Source organism: Gopherus flavomarginatus, chromosome 5, assembly GCF_025201925.1.
Source record: "Gopherus flavomarginatus isolate rGopFla2 chromosome 5, rGopFla2.mat.asm, whole genome shotgun sequence".
Lineage (NCBI taxonomy): Eukaryota > Metazoa > Chordata > Testudines > Testudinidae > Gopherus > Gopherus flavomarginatus.
In genome coordinates this window covers 13,482,372-13,496,969 of record NC_066621.1, presented here as the reverse complement: position 1 = coordinate 13,496,969, position 14,598 = coordinate 13,482,372, and the positions used below count along the sequence as shown (strand labels likewise).

General features: G+C 43.4%; 2 protein-coding genes across 16 annotated transcripts in view; one reads left to right on the top strand and one right to left on the bottom strand.

Annotated features, from left to right (window-relative positions):
* PFKFB2 (6-phosphofructo-2-kinase/fructose-2,6-biphosphatase 2) overlaps nt 1-14,598 on the top strand; it is a 334,000-nt gene that overhangs the window by 199,824 nt on the left and 119,578 nt on the right. For 5 of the 13 annotated variants that reach the window (XR_007774528.1, XR_007774536.1, XR_007774527.1 and 2 more), the window contains exons 1-2: nt 6,335-6,594; nt 10,729-10,839. The exons of 1 other annotated variant lie outside the window; for it this stretch is intronic. The gene's annotated coding sequence lies outside the window, so the exon portion shown is untranslated. Of the gene's footprint in view, nt 1-6,334; nt 6,595-10,728; nt 10,840-14,598 lie in introns of those variants that run through there. 7 more of the 13 variants (XM_050954050.1, XM_050954049.1, XM_050954048.1 and 4 more) reach the window with 4 other exon arrangements.
* Nucleotides 1-14,598, bottom strand: part of PIGR (polymeric immunoglobulin receptor) — a 32,410-nt gene that overhangs the window by 16,959 nt on the left and 853 nt on the right. The window lies entirely within an intron of this gene.

The following is a 14,598-nucleotide window of genomic DNA, read 5'->3' as shown; positions in this document are numbered from 1 at the left end:
CTTAAGGTCTGCTATAGTGTGGCCAGGGAGGTTGAAGTGCTCTCCTACAGGTTTTTGTATATTGCCATTCCTAATGTCTGATTTGTGTCCATTTATCCTTTTCCATAGAGACTGTCCAGTTTGGCCGATGTACATAGCAGAGGGGCATTGCTGGCATACAATGGCGTATATTACATTGGTGGATGTGCAGGTGAATGAACCAGTGATGGTGTGGCTGATCTGGTTAGGTCCTGTGATGGTGTCGCTGGTGTAGATATGTGAGCAGAGTTGACATCGAAGTTTGTTGCATGGATTGGTTCCTGAGCTAGAGTTATTATGGTGCGGTGTGCAGTTACTGGTGAGAATATGTTTCCGGTTGGCAGGTTGTCTGTGGGCAAGGACTGGCCTGCCACCCAAGGCCTGTGAAAGTGTGGGATCATTGTCCAGGATGGGTTGTAGATCCTTGATGATGTGTTGGAGAGGTTTTAGCTGGGGGCTGTATGTGATGGCCAGTGGAGTCCTGTTGGTTTCTTTCTTGGGTTTGTCTTGCAGTAGGAGGCTTCTGGGTACACGTCTGGCTCTGTTGATCTGTTTCCTTATTTCCTCGTGCGGGTATTGTAGTTTTGAGAATGCTTGGTGGAGGTTTTGTAGGTGTTGGTTTCTGTCTGAGGGGTTAGAGCAGATGCGGTTGTACCTCAGTGCTTGGCTGTAGACAATGGATCGTGTGATGTGTCCGGGATGGAAGCTGGAGGCATGAAGATAGGCATAGCAGTCGGTAGGTTTTCGATATAGGGTGGTGTTAATGTGACCATCACTTATTTGCACCGTGGTGTCAAGAAAGTGGACCTCCCGTGTAGATTGGTCCAGGCTGAAGTTGATGGTGGAGTGGAAGCTGTTGAAATTGTGGTGGAATTTTTCCAGAGTCTCCTTCCCATGGGTCCAGATGATGAAGATGTCATCAATGTAGTGTAGGTAGAGAAGGGGCGTGAGTGGACGAGAGCTGAGGAAGCATTGTTCCAGGTCGGCCATAAAGATATTGGCATATTGTGGAGCCATGCGGGTGCCCATAGCAGTGCCACTGATCTGGAGATATATATTGTCATCAAATTTGAAATAGTTGTGTGTAAATATAAAGGCACAGAGCTCAGCAGCCAGTGGTGCTGTGGCATCATCAGGGATAGTGTTCCTGACAGCTTGTATTCCATCTGTGTGTGGGATGTTTGTGCAGAGAGCCTCTACATCCATGGTGGCTAGGATGGTGTTTTCTGGGAGGTGACCAATGCATTGTAGTTTCCTCAGGAAATCAGTGGTGTCATGGAGATAGCTGGGAGTGCTGGTGGCATAGGGTCTGAGTAGAGAGTCCATATATCCAGACAGTCCTTCAGTGAGAGTGCCAATGCCCGAGATGATGGGGTGTCCAGGATTTCCAATTTGTGGATCTTGGGTAGTAGATAGAATAACCCTGGTCGGGGCTCTAGGAGTATGTTGATTTCTTCTGGTGTTAGTGTAGGGAGTGTCCTGAGTAGATGTTGTAGTTTCTTATTGTGTTCCTCAGTGGGATCTGAGGGAAGTGGCCTGTAGAATTTGGTATTGGAGAGTTGTCTGGCGGCCTCCTTTTGGTAGTCAGACCTGTTCATGATGACAACGGCACCTCCTTTATCAGTCTCTTTCCACTACATGCATCTGAGGAAGTGGGTATTCACCCACGAAAACTCATGCTCCAAAACGTCTGTTAGTCTATAAGGTGCCACAGGATTCTTTGCTGCTTTTACAGATCCAGACTAACACGACTACCCCTCTGATACTTGACACCATGCAAGGCACTGCATTTAGCCGTATGGAGTGGAAATCCATCAACCTCATGAAGAAACTTGCACAAATACAGACAGATATCATCTTCCTTTCCAAATGCAAACGGATGGACATCATACCAAATGGACTAAAGGTAAAAAATCCACTGCTATCTACATACTACACAGACCACAGTGAGAGATTATGCCATACTCTATCAAAAAAACTGAGGAACCATCTGATCAGCATCCTAGACAGCAAACAGGAAAACATCAAAAAAGAGCTCTCCAACCTGGAGACTCTCATTAATAACCAAACTTCTATACAAACGGATTCACTAGAATAAGACAGGAGATCTACATTACTCACTTCACCTCTCTACAAAGGAAAAAGGACTGTAAGCTGTCTAAACTCCTACCTGCCACATGGGGCCACAACTGTGGTACCCCTAACCCACCAAGCAATATCGTCAATCTATCCAACTACACACTCAGCCCAGAAGAAAAGTCTGTCCTATCTCGGGGACTCTCTTTCTGCACTGCCACCCTCACCAACATGATACAGTTCTGTGGCGATCTGGAAGCCTACTTTCGCCGTCTCCGACTCAAAGAATGCTTCCAGGACAACACTGAACAGTGCACTGATACACAGGTGCCCTCCCACCAACAGCACAAGAAGAAGAACTCCACATGGACTCCTCCTGAGGGTCGAAATGACAGTCTGGACCTATACATTGAATGCTTCCGCCGGCGTGCACAGGCAGAAATCGTGGAACAACAACATCGCTTGCCTCACAACCTAAGTCGTGCAGAACGCAATGCCATCCACAGCCTCAGAAACCACCCTGACATTATCATCAAAGAGCCTGATAAAGGAGGTGCCGTTGTCATCATGAACAGGTCTGACTACCAAGAGGAGGCCACCAGACAACTCTCCAATACCAAATTCTACAGGCCACTTACCTCAGATCCCACTGAGGAATACACTAAGAAACTACAACTACTCAGGACACTCCCTACACTAACACCAGAAGAAATCAACATACTCCTAGAGCCTCGACCAGGGTTATTCTATCTACTACCCAAGATCCGCAAACCTGGAAATCCTGGACACCCCATCATCTCGGGCATTGGCACTCTCACTGAAGGACTGTCTGGATATATGGACTCTCTACTCAGACCCTATGCCACCAGCACTCCCAGCTATCTCCGTGACACCACTGATTTCCTGAGGAAACTACAATGCATTGGTCACCTCCCAGAAAACACCATCCTAGCCACCATGGATGTAGAGGCTCTCTGCACAAACATCCCACACACAGATGGAATACAAGCTGTCAGGAACACTATCCCTGATGATGCCACAGCACAACTGGCTGCTGAGCTCTGTGCCTTTATATTTACACACAACTATTTCAAATTTGATGACAATATATATCTCCAGATCAGTGGCACTGCTATGGGCACCCGCATGGCCCCACAATATGCCAATATCTTTATGGCCGACCTGGAACAACACTTCCTCAGCTCTCGTCCACTCACGCCCCTTCTCTACCTACGCTACATTGATGACATCTTCATCATCTGGACCCATGGGAAGGAGACTCTGGAAAAATTCCACCACGATTTCAACAGCTTCCACCCCACCATCAACCTCAGCCTGGACCAATCTACACGGGAGGTCCACTTTCTTGACACCACGGTGCAAATAAGTGATGGTCACATTAACACCACCCTATATCGAAAACCTACCGACCGCTATGCCTATCTTCATGCCTCCAGCTTCCATCCCGGACACATCACACGATCCATTGTCTACAGCCAAGCACTGAGGTACAACCGCATCTGCTCTAACCCCTCAGACAGAAACCAACACCTACAAAATCTCCACCAAGCATTCTCAAAACTACAATACCCGCACGAGGAAATAAGGAAACAGATCAACAGAGCCAGACGTGTACCCAGAAGCCTCCTACTGCAAGACAAACCCAAGAAAGAAACCAACAGGACTCCACTGGCCATCACATACAGCCCCCAGCTAAAACCTCTCCAACGCATCATCAAGGATCTACAACCCATCCTGGACAAAGATCCCACACTTTCACAGGCCTTGGGTGGCAGGCCAGTCCTTGCCCACAGACAACCTGCCAACCTGAAACATATTCTCACCAGTAACTGCACACCGCACCATAATAACTCTAGCTCAGGAACCAATCCATGCAACAAACCTCGATGCCAATTCTGCCCACATATCTACACCAGCAACACCATCACAGGACCTAACCAGATCAGCCACACCATCACTGGTTCATTCACCTGCACATCCACCAATGTAATATACGCCATCATATGCCAGCAATGCCCTTCTGCTATGTACATCGGCCAAACTGGACAGTCTCTACGGAAAAGGATAAATGGACACAAATCAGACATTAGGAATGGCAATATACAAAAAACCTGTAGGAGAGCACTTCAACCTCCCTGGCCACACTATAGCAGACCTTAAGGTGGCCATCCTGCAGCAAAAAAAACTTCAGGACCAGACTTCAAAGACAAACTGCTGAGCTTCAGTTCATCTGCAAATTTGACACCATCAGCTCAGGATTGAACAAAGACTGTGAATGGCTTGCCAACTACAGAACCAGTTTCTCCTCTCTTGGTTTTCACACCTCAACTGCTAGAACAGGGCCTCATCCTCCCTGATTGAACTGACCTCGTTATCTCTAGCTTGCTTGCTAGCATATATATACCTGCCCCTGGAAATTTCCACTACATGCATCTGAGGAAGTGGGTATTCACCCACCAAAGCTCATGCTCCAAAACATCTGTTAGTCTATAAGGTGCCACAGGATTCTTTGCTGGTTTTACAGATCCGGACTAACACGGCTACCCCTCTGATACTTAACTTCTGATAAGTCAATGGGAGATGCAGGTGCTCAGCATTTCTGAGAATTAGGTTTAAACTGCAGAGTACTTGTCATACCCCAACTATAATATTGTGTTCACTGCTACACAGCATCCAGCCAGGAGAAGACAGAGTAGGGCCCCAAAAATGAAACCAGATGTCAAGGATCAAAATTCCAAACCTTAGGACATTAAAATGCTCCTAATCAAACTGTGCACATCTTAATCACATGCATCTGATGAAGTGGGTATTCACCCAAGAAAGCTCATGCTCTAATACGTCTATTAGTCTATAAGGTGCCACAGGACTGTTTGCTGCTTTTACAGATCTAGACTAACACGGCTACTCCTCTGATATCTTAATCTGAGTCTGTCTATAATTCATATGCTTCTCAAACCTTCAGATGTCCCAAGCTTTTAATGGTTTTGAGTGATGGGCTGGAGGGAACTGGGGTTCTTAATATTTCAAACCTGCTTGCCTATCACTGAATTATTGAGTGCACTGGAGAGTGCGTGTGTGCATGCGTGTGTGTGTGTGCGTGCACGCAACGCATGATCAATGACCCATCAACTAATCCAGAGAGCAGTGGTGGTTCCTTGTTCAGTTACCAAGAATATGATGGATGCCAAGAAAAGTTTGTGCAAATAGGCAGACTGGTTTGTTTTCTGGGCACCAGGTTACAGGTTTTATTTTTATAAGGGGTATTTCCCAGCAAAGAGAGGGTTTTATTTCCTCCTTCAGATAAAAGGTGTTCTGTTGTGCTTTCTTTCTCTTGCCTTGATATCTAATTGCTCAATGGCTACTTGTCTGCAGCTAATAATTAACTCCTGGAGCATGAAAAATTCCCTTAACTAGCCACCCCAGAAGAAGTTGGCAAGATAAACATGACCCACTCAGATGCAGAAAACCAAATCAACACAAAAATAGGCCCTGCTTTTTGCAACAGTTGCTGTGTTTAATTGGAGCTGGCCTTTTTGCCTAAGGACGAGCTTGTCTCTGCCTTGCCAGCCTGGGAGAGGTGGGGAAAGGCCAGGACCCCACACCCTTACTCCTCCTCCTTTTACAAGAAGATTAAACAGCCCAAGGGAGAGGTAGTGGGAGAGGTGAAGAACCTCTGTGGAGTCAGCAGTTAGGCTGGCTTCATTGCAAATAGTCAATCATTCTGTGGCTCTTTTTGGTTGATATTTGTTGTTAGGTAATAAATGAACATCAACTGTGGTCTGTGAGCTCCTTGGAACACAGCTGTAGCTTTGTTCAAGGATAGCTAGAATGTAGGAACATGTTCTGGTTTGTGCATGTGTGTTAAATTGCATGTGTGTACATAAGACCATGCAAGCATCCATGCGTCCATATCAACACAAGTGCACGTCTGTGTGTTCATGTATGAGCACAACTGTATTCACATATGTAGGCAAACACATTTGTGATCACTGAAACCATCCAATGGGTTACTGGCAGTCAAATGCTGTCAGAGACTTAGTTCAATTCCTTCACTGCAAACATGGCATTTATGGAGAAAATTTCCCCCAAGTAACAAGCCCAAGCAAGTACAATCAGCTGTTGCGTAAATTGCTCTTTGTCTGGTACCTCCATGGCAAGAGTGAAGATAGGTGTAAGGATTAATCTCACTGGAAAGCCCCTTTTCTCCTGCTGCGTATTATGCACTGCGCCCAGGAAGAATGCCATTGCTCAGGCACAGACAAATGGCACAAACAAGCTTTGCTGCTATGTCTGAAAGACCCAGGCACTATCCAAATGCTGGAAGAGAATTTTATCAACCCTTTGTTGCTGACAGGGCTCTTGCTTCATGTTACTTCCGAAGACCATTTGCTGCTGGATTTGCAGGTACAGTGTGAGACTGAACATCTGGCCACCCGCAGAATGGAAATTAATATAGTACTGGTGTGAAGGAGAATGCAAGTAAGTACCATTAAAATTCATTAAACTTTACTGCTTGTGCAGACAAGAGGCCCTTGAAGGGGAGAGAACGTTGGAAGATGAGGCAATCAGTTACTGTTTACCGGGCAGTGTCAAAGGGACTTAAGAGGACTAAAAGCAAAGTGATATGCCATATTTATTGCATTCTGACCAGTGATGAAGAGGGTTTATAACATTCATGGTGCATGTTTGGTTTAGAACGATGAGTATGCTCTACATTTTCTGCCGCAGCACTTACATACATTTAACGGCTATTGAGAAGTGCACCAACTTGAACACTCGACTAATCCTAATGAACATGGTGATAGAGTATTGAGACTGGTTTCCGTCTAGTGAGGTGTGTTTGAGCCCAGTTTGTGCACTACAGCCTATTTGCATAGGTATCTCGTAAAAGTTTTTATCATAGGTTTTTAGGAGTACAAGAGGAATAAAATAGCCTTTCCTTGTTAGTACATATCAGGATGAAATCTTGGCCCCACTCAAATCAATAGTAAAAAGCCCATTGACTTCATTAGAGCCAGGATTTCAAGTCTCCAAAATAGTGTCATCTGCATCTCTGTTGTGAACATAGGAATTGCCAGACTGGATCAGACCCAGGCCCATCCAATCCAATATCCTGTCTCTGACAGTCACCAGCACCAGCTGCTTCAGAGGCAGGGGCAAGAAACCCTGCAGTAGACAGGGATGGGATCACCTGCCCACAGGGGAAGTTTTAGCTTAACCCCTCATTAGAGGTTGGCCTATATCCTGAAGCATGAGAGCTTATATCCTTTCCAAATGTTTCTGGTGAAAGATGACCTTGATTGTGTTGAGATTTGGAAATGGTTGTACATATAATTAACAACTCTACTTTGCACTCTGATCCAAAGGTCTCAAGGTACTCCGCAAACTTCAGTTATTTCTATTTACATTTTATGTGAGTTTAGTTGCAATAGACTGATGGTTGCCAGCGGTGCTGTGTAATTAAATGAGATATCCCTTTATTTTTCTCATTCTTACCCCAGCTCCTCCTTACAGATAACACCCCTGTCCAGACAGACCACTTCTCCAGAGGGATTCTTCCTTCTCAGATAAGGAAGAGTACCACTTGGCAGACCAGGGTGGCCCAAGGAATTGTGAATGGGATAGTCCCCTTCACCCATGGGTCATCAGGTCAAATACATCTTAGGTTGGGACTGGCCAAAAGTTTGTTGGCTCGTGTGCAATGAGCTGGGGGAGGGGCTCAGTCCATTATTGGTGGAGAAAAGCATGCAGCCCACCTGCCATACCTGCCCCCTTTTGTGGACTGTTTCAGTAAAGAGGCCCAGGATTGAATGGACCCTGGAGGCTGGACTGTGCTGTCACCCACTGATGGGCTCACTCTAGGCCAGGTGTGAGAAATGTCAGGGGGGTGGTATGTTGGGGGGAAGCTTGGACTGCCACTGCTTGTGCTGTATCTATGCATATGGACTGAGGATATCAGTCTCCAGGGCTGCCAATCCAAGAATCTTCCACCAGCATTAAAAATCACTTGTCAAAATGCACTTAAAAATAGAAATATTAAAATCACAGAGAGAATCTGCATGGAGGGAGTGAAAGAGGCTGGTAAGGAAGGGATGAAATGAAAAGATCTTGTATCCCCACTGTGGTGGGAGACAGCAGGGCTGCCACTGTGCAGGGAAATGTGATCAATATATGCACAATGCAGCAGGAGGAAGCTGTGGCATAGAAAGCATCAGCTCCGGGTCCACTCTCCTGCAGGTCTGTCTGCATTCTCTAGTGTTTTCTTCTGGTTTGCACTGCCTGGATGTGCAGCTGATTGAAGCTGCTTTCTTCTCTCTCTCTCTCTCTAAACAGAAAGCAAAATGTTTGAAGAAAAAACAAGCTGTGTCAGTTCCAGCTGATACTCTCTGCCTCTCAGCAAATAACTGGCATGGGAAAACACATATGGGTAGGCTTGTTTTATCTAGCAAGGCACAGGTGTGTGCTGGCCCTGTCTGTAAATTCCCCTCTATAAAATTCAAAGGTCAAAATCCTCAGCTGATCTAAATTGACAAAGCTTCATTGAAGTAAATCATCTACTCATTTACATCAGCTAAAGATGTGGCCCATAATTTTTGTTAAAGGATATAGCTGGTGTTTTGCTATTAAGGTGGAGGAGGGAATCTGATTGCGCTTTTAATGAATTAATTGCATTACAACCATGGCAGCACCTCAGAACTGTGCATGTCCAAGTCCAAAATTCCAAAGCTTTGGATTCTTGCTACAGGATGAGACAGACACCATTTCTGTGTGTGTGTGTGTGTGTGTGTGTGTGTGTGTGTGTGTGTGTGTGTGTGTGAGAGAGAGAGAGAGAGAGAGAGAGAAGCACCCAACACAATGAGGCTCTGATCCTGATTGAAGCTTCTGGACTTTATTGTAATATTAAGAACAAGAACCAGACCCTTGAGTCATCTAGTCCATCCAGCTCATCCTCCTGGCCAGTGCAGGATTGTTCCGGACAGTGTATTTTCTATTGCTTTGACCAATCTAGTTTTAAACACACCAAGCAATGACCTCTCCACTGCCTCCTTTGGAAATAGCTTCTAATATGCCTCTGTTCCACAAGGTAATAGATTTATTCTGATATTCATCCTCCATTATCCCTTTCTTAATGCTCTGGGAGGATTTCTAATTGTCACCATCCTGAGATCTCCAGAGGAAATCAAGCAAAAATCCAAACAAGAATGTTAACAGCTTCACTCCCATGGCCAGCCAATATAGACCTCACCAAGGACGCATAAACACTATCATAAGGAGAATGAGTCACTCTCTTGTTAAACAGACTAGACCATTGGCATGAGCCTTGGTTATAATGGCCTGTAATATACCTCTTTGCACTGTTTTGCTTGGATTAGACTGAAGTTTATTCTACTCTGCAAGAAGGCAAAAAGCCAATTAGATATTTGCATACAAAACTTTCTGATCTCTTCCTGGTTAAGGGCAAGAATTTGGACTCCAGTCCAGATAGTTTCTTAATAGTGAAAAATGCATTATCCATGTACGTGGAGGTACAAGAGCAGTTTTTGTGAAGAATTTTGCTACCTTTCACTGGGTTCTCATGGTGTACATTTGTACCTGCACACTGTGTGCTTCTACCTTCCAGTGATTGTTCACCTGGGAGAATCTGTCACTGAATTCCCCCTTAGGCAAAACAGAATTTACATTTGCATGAAACATATATTAATCATCTGGAAATCTTTGTTTCCGGTTATTGTCCATGTTCTGGTTGTTAATTATTATTTACATTGCATTAGTGCGTCCAAGCCCATTCATGGACCAGCTCCCCATTGTGCTAGGCACTCTACAAATATAGCATAAAAAGAAAATCCCTATGTAGGCCTGGGACCTAATCATGACCCCTCCCCCCATATTAAACCAGCCTTCTGTGAAACTCAGGGATTTCACCACTGCTGCTGACAAAGAATTAATCTATCTAGGCTCTTGTAGGGTGTCCATCCCTGTAGATGCTGATCACCTGTGAGAACAGCCTCTAGATATGTGTTTGCATTAAAACCACTCATTTTTATATTAGCCAAAAAAAGGCTAATTCCCTCATTAAAACATTAGTGGCCCATATAAGCCACTAAAATTATAGGTTCTATCAGCAGCGCTATTAGAAGCACTATCTTCAAGGCTTTTTTAGTACCAGTGGGACATAATATTTACTAGCAACTTGATGTGTGACTCAAGGTCTCCAAGTGTGAGATGTCACTTTTCAGACACCCTCCCCCCACCGAAGTTTGTATCTTTTGAATTGCAGGTGTGTTTAAAGCAACTGAAGATGGTCTACTGCCCACAGTCCAGCTGCATCATTCCTGGAATCTTTGTGGCAAGTGAGGTCTCCATGACCCCAAGAACGCTACAATTGCTTTAGGCCGATGTCCCCTATGTGGCAGATTGTTGGACACGAGAAATAAACGTGTCTGAAACTGGGAATGGGCGACAGGGGGTGGATCACTTGATGATTACCTGTTCTGTTCATTCCCTCTGGGGCACCTGGCATTGGCCACTGTCAGAAGACAGGACACTGGGCTGGATAGATCTTTGGTCTGACCCAGTGTGGCCATTCTTATGTTTTTATGTCACCTCTTCCAGACAATACAATAAATGGAGCCAGTGGAGAAAACTGGATGAAAGAAAAATGTGAAGGCAGCACTTGCAAAGCAGCAGTGCAGCTTTTAACTGGAAAGAAGAGCTGCATGGAAGGTAACCCTGCTCGCTAGATCTGATTAGAGATTTAGGAAGAGTGTGTTTCTGTGCTTAGAGCAAGGGATTGGATGTCAGGAGTCCTGTCTTTTCTCAGCTCTGTCACTGCCTTTGTGTGCAACTGTGGATATATCTGTCCCTCTCAGTTTCCTCATCTGTAACATGGGAACAGTAATGCATACTTGATGTAGGTAGTATAAGAATCTGAAAGGGCTCCTAAGAATAGACTGCCTTCACTCAGGGCATGTAGCAAGTCTGAATTCACTAATATTTTTAAGTGCTTTCAGATTCTCAGTTTAAAAATACTGTAGAAGTGGGAATATGAATCTTTCTTTGATTTTAACTTTGTAGTCCTTTCTAGCTTTGTATTTTTCTTCTTGCTCAAGTAAAACAGTAAGAAACCTTTTTAAAAAAGTTTCTCCCAGGGCCTGATCTCCTGATCTCAATTATACCATTATTACTCTGTTGACGCCATTGGAAAAGCTCAGGATTTGCACTGGTGCAACTGAGATCAAGATCTAGCCCCAGGATTTCATAAGGTTGCTCTTGCTGCAGAGGAAAGTGCCAGAGCTCCCTTACAAATTCCATTGACTCAGCTCTGTGAATGAATCCTAAGGGACTGGTATATGCTAGCAGTACAGATAGCCTGGGGCCAGCAGTCTAATCCATTAGTCATTAATTATTGCTCTTAACAATGGCTAATGTCAAGGGAACATGACTTGATCATTAAAGCATAAAAATCCAGTGTACAGTTTGTAATTTTACCAGATGCACTTTTTTAAAAAAAGAATGCTGCAGTCAAGCTGGTCACATTCACCAGGAACATGACCAGAATTAGTCACCTCCACGCAGAGGAAGGGTTTTCTTTATCGTCCATTTGGAAGGGACTTTTTGTATCTGCTCTAAAGCATTGAGGCGCATGAGTTGGAAGGAGACATTAATGGCTGCAGCAAAGCTTCCTAGCATTGAGTAGCTAATGATGATGGTGGCAACTTCCCTGAGTTTTGTATAATTATTAGTGGGAAAGTTCATCAAGTTTTGCTGAATTTGTTGAGCATTTTCTAAATCAGGCTGTTTCCCTTCCCTCACTTTTGCCTCAGGTGAAAATGGAAGTTGTGCTGTATTGCACCTTGAATAAGTATGAGGAAAAATGAATTTTTGGGTGCATCACAAAATATTAGCATCCCTTGGTCTTTCACTCTTTTTTTCCAAAGCAAGACCTGTACCAGACAAAGTCAGTCTAATGTTATTTTATAAATGTAATGGATAATGCTACTTCTAGACAGTCTTGAGTTTGTAGGCTCCTTCAATGTAACTTAAAATGGTTGAGATAACAGACACAATAGAATATGAATGTCCCGTTCTCCCCTCTCCCTCCCGCCCCACCACCTTTTAAACCAATGTGTACCACAAAGCAATGAGTAAGACACAGCAATGCAGTTACCTGGTACAAACACAGATAGTGACCTCTTTTGCTGAGCCATAGTCTATCTGCATCCTCAGAGGTTAGAACCTGTTCTATCATGAATAAGGCTAAGATTTTGTCATGGGTATTTTTAGGAAAAGTCACGGGCAATAAAGAAAAATTCACAGAAGCCCGTGACCTGTTCCTAACTTTTACTCAAAATATCCAACAGGGAGCCACAGAGGTCTCTGAAAATCACAGATGCCGTGACTTTCACGACCTCTGTGACAAAATCATAACCTTAATCATGAGTAGGGATATTGAGTGGCTATTCCCTACCCTTTTTTTGAAAGTTGCTCTTCGCTTTGCTCATGGAAAGTCACCAGAAGTGGTCAGATCTAGACTTTTCTTCTGTACAGAAGGATTTTGATTACTTAGCTGCCTTGTAGAGTCCTTTCTCTGCAAAAGAGAAAAGGAAGTAGGATAATTAAGGAAGGAAACCCAAGCCGAGGGTCTGACCCCACAAATCTTTACTAGCACAAGTAGATTTTACTTGGGTGGGTAGCCAAATTCAGTGGATACAACTGATCTGTTTGCGAGCAAACTAAAAAGAAGATTGTTTGTTTCCTTATCGCATTTCATTCTTGACCCAAATCAGCCTCCAAGAGAGGCTTTGACTTCACCACAAGTTTAATTTTATATTTAGCAAACAAAATTTTGCCCTTACAATGGATTTATAACAAATAACTGATTATCTAAGAATCACATTTGTCTGCCCTGCAGGAGAATAGGGGCTAAAAACCCAAAACTAAATGCTGAATGCCTTAGTCACACCTTAGCAGAGTTCACTTAGGTAAAATATTCATTGAAGTAAATGGGATTTTGCCTTAGTAACAACTGTAAGATTTAGTGGTTCCCTTGAATTTACTAAGAATTAGAGTATTCCAGCAGAGCCACTTCACAAAAGAGATAATGAGAAAACTGACTAAATAAGAAGGGACCTCAGGGTCAGGAGAATAAGTAATAAGAAGAGGGTAGGAGGGTAAGTTTGCTGATGGTGAGACAGTAAAGCTGTACGCAGAAACAAGACAATGAGAACCCGGTAAAGCAACAGCAGCATTTCATTCTGTCTCTTTTTACAATGTGACTAACATCTAGCACTTCTGTATTTGGTAGTGCCTATTCTTTGGAGGATCTCAACGGGTTTCTTATGCACACATGAAGAATATCTGCACCCCTCTGAAGGTAAATATTACAGCCATTTTACAGATAGGAAAACTGAAGCACAAAGTGGGTAGTAACTTTCTCATGGTCGCATTGGAAGCCACTGGTAGATCACCCAAGAAACTTGACTCCCGTTTCTGGATTATAATTACTAGACCACATCCCATGCAATGTTACATTCTTAGGTTGTGAGAATTCAGCCAATAGGCTGCATTGGCAATATTCAGATATTAATGTAGCAGATATTAGTGTATTAATGTAATGTATTAAAGTAAAACAGATATTAATGTAGCAGATATTTCAGTGGGACAACCACCATGTGCATTTAGAATGATGAACTTTTATTGGCTGGAAAAGGAAATGCAGCAAGTCCACAGGGATAGAACATTTCTAATGCATTTTATGGCACTCTGAGTGAGCAATTCATCACTGCCATCCTGAGCAATCACAGCCATCCTGAGCACCTTTGGAAATGAGGAAATACTTCGGGTTCTGAATATGTCCCTTTATGGTGTTGAATAAGTAGAAAATAATCATCATGACATTGTGATGTGCTAAACAGAAAGTGTTCCAGGATTTATGATAAAATTGACTATTTGCCTATTTTGGAGTTTTTTATAGCACCCAGGACCTTAGTATCTACACACTACATGCTAAAATACACATCTTAATATTTGGAATCATTGTAACATGTATAATCATCATAGCATGTTTTAGGTATTACACTCAGAAGATTTTCACAATAGAATATCAAGTGACTAACGTCAGACAACGACTGAAATTTACAGTATCAGCAGGGCAAGCTCTCAGATGACTTGCTCTCAGGTTTAATCTAAAATGTGTCGCACTGCAATATACCATTTTGCCATGCTTCAGATATTTGGGATTCTTACAGTTCACATATCTCTAGTTTTCTGTTTGTTGTATTTGAGCCACCTTCCTTGCAAAGGGAATAGAATGATAGTTGAATGCCATTAAAATGTCAAGCAAGAAGTTCTTTTAATCCAAAAATACTTGCTTTGTTGCTGCTGATTGCACAATACAAAGATTAACAAAAGTAGATATTGCATCAATGCCTATATTTTAGGATTAAATAAAGATAGACATTGTTTCTACATACTCTACAAGAT